Raw genomic sequence first — 9,931 nt, forward strand, 5'->3', positions numbered from 1 at the left:
TGCATTCCTTTTGCATTTGTGCTTAGTAAATATTTTGTTGCACATATTTAATGTACTGAAGTTGATCACTAATGGTTTATCCCAACTTTAGTTGCTATTATGTTGAATGGAGTTAGTGGTTATCTAAGTAGGTTTTTAGTATTAAATGTCTATTCACTATACAGGACATGATTTTCAAGACTTGAAATTATTCATTCAACTAGAACAATAGTGAAAGTTGTGCAACATAATTACAATTTTCTGCTCCATCTCACTCTTGTCCTACAGAGGTCTGATATGCATCCCTTGTCTCTCCCATATGGGCACTGCCCAAACATGCATTGCTACTGCACTTCGTGTGCACTGCTGCAGTGTAAAGTGTAAATACACTTTTCCACCTCACAGCTTAGGGATATGGACATGTACTTCCACTGCTCCTCCTAAAAATCATCTTTGGACAAACACATAGTGATGCTTGCTGCATCAAAAAATGTGTGGACAGAAGCAAGTAGGAGAATATGAGTGGAGCTGGGCCCATCTCACATATAAACCAAGAAATTATGTGAGCAGAACAAAGCACTCTGTATTCTAGGAAAATTACTTGTTTTTCTCTACCACGAGGCAAGAAAAAATACCAAAAAAAATTTAGATTTTCAAACTGTCCTCTGGAACGATCTTGCAATCCAATGACTGAATAATGCAGCTGCAAGTTAGGTGACTGAAATAACAATTGTCTTGTGAAATTTCTGAGAAGCTAAACTTCTCAGTATTATAGGCTTCAAGCTCCAATAGGGTAATTGTCTATTTTTCCTATATGGTTTTAATAGTGGTTTTATCTGTGCTTTAGGCTCTCCACCCTTACATATGTGCAATGTGAAACAGCATTCAGACCAGCAGCAAGTATATTCTAATTTGTTACCTTCCCTGTCTTTCAAGTGGGAGACTTTCAAGTAATTTTAAAATAGTTTTAATTTTTTTTCTCCTTTTCTTTCAAATCGCTTTTCCATGCTGTACTAAGTGATCAGTTTTTATATCACAAAACATATTAGTTTGAATTGTAGATATTGTATGAATATATTTAAATGACAGCTTCTTAATGTTATGGTGATATTTTACACCAAGTAAAGTGTGTTTAAATTCATTAGATTTAGAGGAAGTGCAAAACAGGTAACAATAGATAATCGCTTTATGCCTGTAGTAGTTATTGCTTCAGGCAGATGGGATTATTTAATAAGTCTCTGATGAAATGCAGTGACAGAGGATCTTAGTGGTATACTTGTCAGAATCTCTAAGAAAATTGAAGGTGTAAGTGAAGAATCTTGAAAGAAATACTGTTCAGCATATTCATAACAAATATACATTTTCTGTGATTTTTATACTTAATATTATTTCCTTAAAGGAAAAACATCAAAACTAAATAGAAGTCTGGTCTGAATGCTAAGAAGTTGTTATTCATGATTATTTACAGCTCTTTTTGACTCATCTCAGGACAGTTGTCAAACTCTGTTTTTTCAAATGATCTGAGTGTGGCGGTCAGCTGCCTAAACACAGGTAACTAGTACAACTTCAGAGGTTTCAGATCCAGTAGTCCTTCACCTGTTACCTTGCTAAGGGATGGTTATGCTGTAGGTCTTGTGTCATACCTACTGCCCTCATTTCAGATACCCTAGAGCATTTCGTGTAGTCTACATTAACACAATTGAATCCCCCAGTTGAAAACAGGCCAGAGCATATCATATAAGTCCTTCCAAAATGTCTTTTTTTTTCCTCTAAGTTGCACTGGGGAACAATGATTTATGGCCAAGGCACAGACCAGAGAAAATGAGTAAGTTGTCTGAAATCAGAAGAAAAAAACCAAACCTATTTGCCACCTAGAGAAACAGTGGGAATTGGACAAGTTCTAATGTTGGCTAAAACCATTGTATTCCATAAAAGAATCACTAAGAAACTATCACATGGATGGTGGAATATATTCACCCTCAGGAAAAATTCATAAGGATAACAATCCATGCCCTGATGAAACTTGCAAAAAATTAAAGAAGCAACACTTGGTGTAAAGAGGAAAAAAAAAGGAAATGTGTGAGAAAACTGAGATATGCCTAATTATGTAGTGCTGTTGTAGCTATTATACTAGTTTCTTGAGTAGGCTGAATGCATTTCTAGAGTGTACTAAGATCAGAACCAAGGAAGATATGGTAACTGACTTCCTTCTAATTGTGTACTTCTCAGAAAATCAGAACAGGGATATTTATTATCTTTAAATGTTGTCAGTCAGATTTATATGATATTTTAATATAATTTAATAAATAAGGTATTATCTGCAGCTGGGAAATCAGTGTAGGTTTTGATTTTTTAGCATTTTTAAAATAGCTTCTGACTGAAAAAAAATAAGAAAGATGATTTGGTTAAAATAAAATGGAAATTATGATAATAAAAATGAAAAAGTCAACAGGAATACAACTCTATCCTGGAAAAATTAAAATATTGTGTCTCAGCTATAAGTTTTTTCTGTTTTTGTGTGATAATGAGACCCTGACACAGCAGCCTGCATGTTCAGGTAGGACAGTCTTAGCAACTTTCTTAGAGACAGAAACTCACAGGTGTGTTAACACATTCCTCTATGTATGTGCATGAGACCACCTCTTTTGCAGAAAATATATTTAGATCAACTATAAAGGTGGGTTTGGTTGCTTTTCACTTCTGATTATATCTGTGTTATTGATTGTTATGAACTAAAACTTCTGGAACTTTATTGCAATAAAGTGAGGCCAAGATATCCTCAAATCATCTGCTGATTTTTAACTCTAAAGTACTCTGGTATGAGCTGAGATAGTATCGAAGCAAGGTCTTAATATCTTTTTAGCACATCTGGAATAGGATCATCAGGAATAGCCATCTGTGCTGGCTCTCTAAACTGGGCTGGGGAGATATGATCCTTGTCATGTTGTGAGTGCCATAGCACAGAAATCTTACACTAGAAGCTTTATAATAGGCATTGCTATTCACCTGTTCACCTGTTAAACCCATGCTGCTTAGTAAATAAATTTCAGGTTATGTCACTGAGTACTGTGGTTCTTTTCCTCTGTAAACCCACTCTAAATCCTCCCTGCGTCATGTCTACACAGCTATCACAGCTGTCTCATCTTCATTTTTGTCTAATTTACATGTCACAGTACCTGAGCTAACTCAGCTGTGTCTATATTAGGACTTCACAACTGTATCACACTAGTCAAAAAAACTGAAATACTTACAAATAACTATAATTTTGACTGCAACTCAGATTTTCTTAGTGACAGGTTTCAGTAGAGTACTTTGCAGAATAGTGGCTGTTGTATCACTGTGAGCAGGTGAATGGAAGTAGTATGAACCATTTCATGACTTCCTCAGGAGCAGAGGATGCAAATAATCTTTTAGAAGGCATTGAAAAAAAAACAACCCTGTAAATGCTAGAAACAGACTAAGAGCTAAAATATGTTTACAGACATGTAGCTTATTTAAAAAAAGGCAAAAAGATAACATGGGGAAAATTTTTATTGTTTATATAAACCAAAGTCTGAGGATTTGTTACGAGTGAAAAAAAACTTTTTGAGATCACAGTAAGTTTTTCAGGCCTAAGCACAATTTCCTGCAGAGATTTTAGGATGACTGTATCAGATTTTTTCAGAAATTCTCGATCCAGAACTCTGCTGTTTTTCCACCAGCGCCTTCTGAATTTGGAAAACCTAATCTGCTGTTTCAGTTTTGTCACTATCTTCTACCATAGTAACTTATTTGGGATTTCAATGAGGAAAATATTTATTGTCTTGATTTTACACATATGCTTCCACATGCTATGTATATACTTCTGTTTTTACTTAAGATTTTCTGCTCCAAAATAAACTAAGCAAGTATGCAAAGCAGAATGCTTTTGGGTTTTGTTTGCATTTTCTGTCTCATTGTATCCAAGGATGCAGCAAGATTTATTACACGGAACTACAAAAATTTTGCCATGTATGGAAAAGATGTTAATATTTTTAGAAATTTGCTTAATGTATTAAAATAAAAAGTCTATTTATTTTACTCTCATACCCATTAGTAAAGACCAAATTATTTGCCTATTGAATTAGTATGATAACAATAGTCATGCAAGCAGTGTCTGATGTGTTCAGAGTGACCTTGCATTTAGTTCTAGTGGCAATGTTTAGATTGATGAACAATGCAGATGAATCATTCTGGGTCCTTGGCACTGCAGTATGTTATAATTGTAGTGTAATGAGATAAGGAAGAGACTCAGACTTTAAATTTTAAAAGAAATAAAAGGGGTAGGCTTGGGGATATGAACCATTGAAAACAGAGAATACCAATTAGCTTTTCCATTTCCCTCTGCTCTTTTGCCCTCTCTTCTCCAATTCCTTTCCATTATAGCCTATTTAAGAATTACAGTTCATGTATTTTTGCAATAATTGGAGTATTTGAATCAGAAACAAAATGTATCACATGTAGGACATTCATTTTTGAGCATGCTATACACAAAGGTGGAATTGAAGAGACATTCATTTCAGATTTCAGTGTCTTGAAAATTTTCATTTTAGATTTCAAAAGGTGCAATTACATGATGATATTTGATGTATTGCAAAAGTGATATTTCATACATAGGACATCTGATGCTTACTGAAAATGCTAGGAAAAAAAGCATTCTAACCATCATAATTTAAATATCATCTTATTCATACTCTCTTCAGGATAGTTTAAAACAGGCCTAGAAGGGTCTATTAAATTGCATTTAAGCCCAGTACACTTTGCAGGTGTCCAGTATAATGAACACTTTAAATGGCTATGCTCTAAGGTTAATTTGTTCTCTAAAATTGCCCAGACCCCTCTAGAGTATTCATTAGTAGAATAAAACAGAGACCTAATCCAGATAGATGCTAAAGGATTATCATTATTGCTGTAAGGACGACTTTGATAAAATTCTAATTGGAATTGCCGCATGGGGACTGAACAAACGAAACAGATTATGATAAATACGGGGTTTCAGACCTCTCTAACCAAATTCTAAGACTGGGGTAAAATAAAGTGATCAAACTCATCTGGAAACAGATAGCTACCTCAATTTACTCCAGAACTTCTTAGAGTGGCATGAAAATTATACTCAACTGCATATAATTACACCAAATGTCAACACAATACAATTAGAGCTAAAAGAACATTGCAGCATTCATTTGGCTTTTAACAGCATTCCATTGCAAACAGTCTTTTGTCTCATTAGTGCAGGACTGACAGATTTAAACTTGTAGTTACACATCTTTAATAATATCAAACAAGATCATTATATTTTCTTCTCTCTCTGCATCATATAAGAAGGAGAAATTTTCTACAGGGCCTCTTAAACACAAAAGAGAATTAACATTATCTAAATAAAACAAACTATCTCATTTTGCATTCAGAAATATAACTGGTAAAATTCCTGTGTCATAAATCCACAGTTTATATGCCATTAAAACAAATTGTGAATTAGCCATTGTATATGTCCATCAAATATAAGTTGCCATTTCATAGTTTTTATAGGTTTTATCATTAGCAAAACAAAAGAAAAAAACTTTCCACTCAATGTGAGTTACAGTGTCAGAACACAGCCTTCAGTGATAGGGATCCACAACTTATCTGGGCAACCAGTTCCAGTGCCTCACCACCACCACAGAAAACATCTAACTCTAAACCTAGTCTCATTCAGTTTAAAGCCATTACTCTATACCCCACTACTACTTGCCTTAGTCAAAAACACTCCCCAGCTTTCTTGTAGGTCCCTCTTAGGTACTGAAAGGCTGCTGTAAGATCTCACCAGAGCCTTCTTCAGGCTGAACAACCCCAACTTTCTAAGCCTATCTTTAGAGGAGAAGTGCTGTATCCCTCTGATCAACTTTGGGTGCAGTTACTCCAGTGAGGGCAGAGCAGAGAGGCAGAATTCCCTCCCTTGCCCTGCTGCCCACTCTGCTTCTGACACTGCCCAGGATGTCTTTGGCTTTTTGAGCTGTGAGTGCACATGGCTAGGTCATGGCCAGCCTCTCACCCACCGGTGACCCCAGGTCCTCTGGACAGGGCTGCTCTTTATCTGTTCACCCCTCAGCCTGCATTGATACCAGAGGTTGTCCTGACTCAGGTGCAGCATCTCGTACTTGGTTCATACATCTCCTATGAGGTTCACATGGACCCGATTGTTGAGCTTGTCCGCATTCCTCTGGATGGCATCCCATCCTCCAGGTGTGTCAAATGTACCCTCAGCTTGGAGCTGTCTGCAGACTTGATGAGGGTGCATGCAATCCCTTCGTCTGTTTTAAGTAATTAATTAAGTAATTAATTAATTAAGTAGGCATTTACTTAATTAATTAATTAAGTAAGTAAGTAAGCATTTATAACTGCAGCCGCTTGCCAAATTTACTGAGAAAAGGGAGCTGAAGTTTTAATTCACTCTTAAAGAAATTTAAGACAGCCCTGGTAGAGTATTTCTGAGGTTTTTTGGAGGGTCTTTTTTTATTAACAGAAGAAATATTTCCTACTCAACTAGGGTTTTCCAGTCTAGGATTTAAGTTTGAATCCATTTATACCTACACAAACTTATCCAAAATAACAATGGTAGAATAATATCAGAGTTACCCTATTTATTTTGTAGAATTTAAAAACAAAAAAGGAGCCTAAAATTTGGGGGAAAGAAAGAATAGAAAGTCAGTTTTAAAATTATTTTTCAAAACATATTGAGGCAGAATAATGAACATATCTTTAAGTATATATTTTCATCAGTCTTAAAGCAAATACCATATCTTTATTCTTTCATTATACTATTTACTTAGAATTGCTACAGGTTATAACTGAGCATAGCCTGAATTAAAAAAAAAAAAGCCATATAATTTAGAAAAAAAACCCATGTGATTTTGCTGATCTGATTTATCTCTATAAATAACTCTTCAGATTCAATTATTTAGAAAAATTCTTATGACACATTCTGTTGGTGATAGTCACCTGTACCTTGACACTTGTAAGGGAAAGATCATAAAAGATGATATGATCTCTTCAAGAGTTTCTCCTCATAGGCATTTCCTAACTGTGTACTAAGGTTTTATTGCCTATTTATTTTATGGTCTATTTTACGATAGGTCAGCAGCAGCAGGCAGCACTGAGACCACAGCCTTTTCTACCACAAGTTCCCCAAATGTATATTTATAAAAGACATTTTTAATCAAAGATGAACTATTTAGGACTCAGGTATATATTTCTTCCTCCTTTATACTCTAACACATTCTTAAGTACAGAGCAATGCATCATGTGCAATGTTTTTCTCATAAGGTATATTGACTAGGAGAGCTACTGCAATTCTTTTAAATGTCTCTATTATATCTTTGTGTTCAAGTGTGCATAAAGAAAATGTTATGGTACCTTAAAAACAAGTTTGAGATGTTCTGTGTCATCTATTCTTATAGCAAATGCACATATCTGAGCAACCTGGTCTACTGAAAAGCGTCAGGGAGGTAAGAACTATATGATCCTTAAGGTCTCTTCCAACCCAAAGCATTGTATGATTCTATGATATTCTCTAAAATAAATATTTTGTGGGGAATAGTTATATTTTAATTTTATATAGCAGAGATTTGTCCATTTTTTCCAACTATGTCAATAGCTTAAATAAAAAAAAATCCTTCCAGTTTATTCCTGTTCCCATTATCTCTTTAACTGCTCTGATATACACCACTATCCCTGCTAATGTCTCTGAATTTTTTTTTGTGTAGTGCGTCACAGACCTATAGTTACCCACATATGAAGAACATGGAGGCCTCACAAACATCCTGTTTTCTGCTGTCAGTTATGGAACAGAAATACTTGATTTTCCTCTCCCTCTCAATGTTGTTCCACTGTGGCTTCTCGCACCTGATGGGTTTTGTCTTGGCAGTTGTCTCACCAAGAAAGACATAAAGCTGGTACAAAACAACTCCAGGTGTATCATATACCCTCTTTGTCATTTTTTGTGATGCTGATACAGGTTTATGTGCATTCTGTTTGAGATTGGCCATCTCTATCTCTTTGCTGTGTATCAAACCCCAGAAATCTTAAGAACAGAAACCTTTCTTCAAAGGAAGGTACATCAGACTGCTGAATATCTCTGTCCCAAATCCAGTCCTGTAGTTTTGTTTAATGACAATAAAATATGTTCCTAATGTTTAACATTCCTAAATGTATTACACATTTTAATCCTTTGCTTATAGAGCTGTTACCCTCCATGGAAGAACCATGTCAATTTCTTGATACAATATCTCTAGCCTCTCTACAGTGATGTCTCTTTTTATTTGCTTGCAATTTTATCCATGCTACTTTCCTGCAGCAGGAACTTTTACTGGAAAACTGCTAGCTCCTGTCTTTCCACACAATCAGATTAGAACTGGTGTCTACCCATCTGCTACCTCTATCCATGAATCACCATAGAAATTAATAAAATACATCCTTTCAGTTCCTGTGGGTCATGGTTTAACTCCAGCCCCAAGCATCTGCTTGCTTACTCCCTCACCGGTGAGATTAGGGGGAAAATTAAAAGGGTAAGAGATAAAGAACTTGTGGGTTCAGATAAAGATAGTTTAATAGGGAAAGCAGAAGCCACACACACACAAGCAAAGCAAAACAAGGAATTAATTCACTTCTTGCCAAGGGCAGTCAGTTGCTCAATTATTCCTGGAAGAGCAGGACTCTGTCACACGTAATGGTGACTTGGGAAGACAAAGAACAACTTTCCTCTTTCTTCCCCCCATTTTATATACTGAGTATGATGCCACATGGTGTGGAATATCCCTTGGTTCAGTTTGGGTCACCTGTCCTGGCTGTTGTCTCCTCCCAATCTCCCAGGCACCCCTCAACTTTCTTGCCAGCTTGACAGTACAAAAAGCAGAAAAGGCTTTAGGTCTGTGTCAGTCCTGCTCAGCAATAACAAAAACATCTCCATATTATCAGCTCTGTGTTCAGCTCAAGTCCAAAACACAGCCACGCACCAGACACTGAGAACAAAATTAACTCTACATCAGCTGAAACCAGCACACCATATATTTTAAAACCTTTTTTCTGTAACATCCATCTGTCACACTTCTTATTGTCTTCTGTTGTCTCTTATATGCTGAGCTATAATTGATCTAGATGCTTAAATCAATGTACTGAACAGTGTTTTTATTTAATTTGAGTTCAGCATGAAAGATATATATCTTTCTAAGTTCTTTTTCTGAGCAATTTCTAATAATAACTAAAATTTTCTCCCAAGAGAAGCTGTACAATTACCTCTTCTTTAAGTTCATATTTGAATTACTAGACATTTAAATTTAATGGTTTTAAGATTAGTTATTTTGTACTCACAAACACTAAGATCAAAGAAAACATTGGGAGAGGAATGGCAAGCTGTTGGAAATATAGGAAAATATGTCTCTTAATAAATGATAAGTATATTTTTGCTATTCCACATCTTTATCAAATATTTGTTGGTTCACTTCTGTATTTGCTGGTCTTGTGTGTCTGTGAAGGATTGTTTTGTACAGTAGAAGTTTAATAAAGTTCAGAATGAGAGGATAGTATAATCAAAACATCTCAAGATGCTTGTCATCTTCCTATTATAACAGAAAAGTTATAATTTTAGCTTTATTTATTTGCAGGGTAAATGATTTTATTTATTGTCATTAAATCTAAAAACATGCTGACAGATTAAGAAAACACTCTTACATATCCTTACAAATTCATTGCAGTGGAAAAGATCTCTAATAAGCAGAACATTCTACATCCATTCTTCATAACAGTGCTTAGATAAGACAGATGTTGGTGGTGCCTAAGAGTATCATCACATAAATTTTGGATAGAAAGCATATGGACACCAGGGCATCCATTAGGTAACTGCAATTATGCTTGCTGCACTATCTGCCTTAAAAGTGGACTTTTTGCTTGGCACATTAGT

The 9,931-nt window shown here is 35.4% G+C and overlaps 1 long non-coding RNA gene across 1 annotated transcript; it reads left to right on the forward strand.

The window, feature by feature from the left end:
• The first annotated feature begins 6,376 nt into the window (after positions 1-6,376).
• LOC111928393 (uncharacterized) lies at positions 6,377-9,566 on the forward strand. The gene is made up of 4 exons (XR_015286893.1): positions 6,377-6,453; positions 7,110-7,218; positions 7,434-7,481; positions 7,740-9,566. It is a non-coding gene; the product is annotated as an uncharacterized LOC111928393 (long non-coding RNA).
• Positions 9,567-9,931: the final 365 nt, after the last annotated feature.

This window comes from Cyanistes caeruleus, chromosome 5, assembly GCF_971803275.1.
Source record: "Cyanistes caeruleus chromosome 5, bCyaCae1.hap1.1, whole genome shotgun sequence".
NCBI classification, from domain to species: domain Eukaryota; kingdom Metazoa; phylum Chordata; class Aves; order Passeriformes; family Paridae; genus Cyanistes; species Cyanistes caeruleus.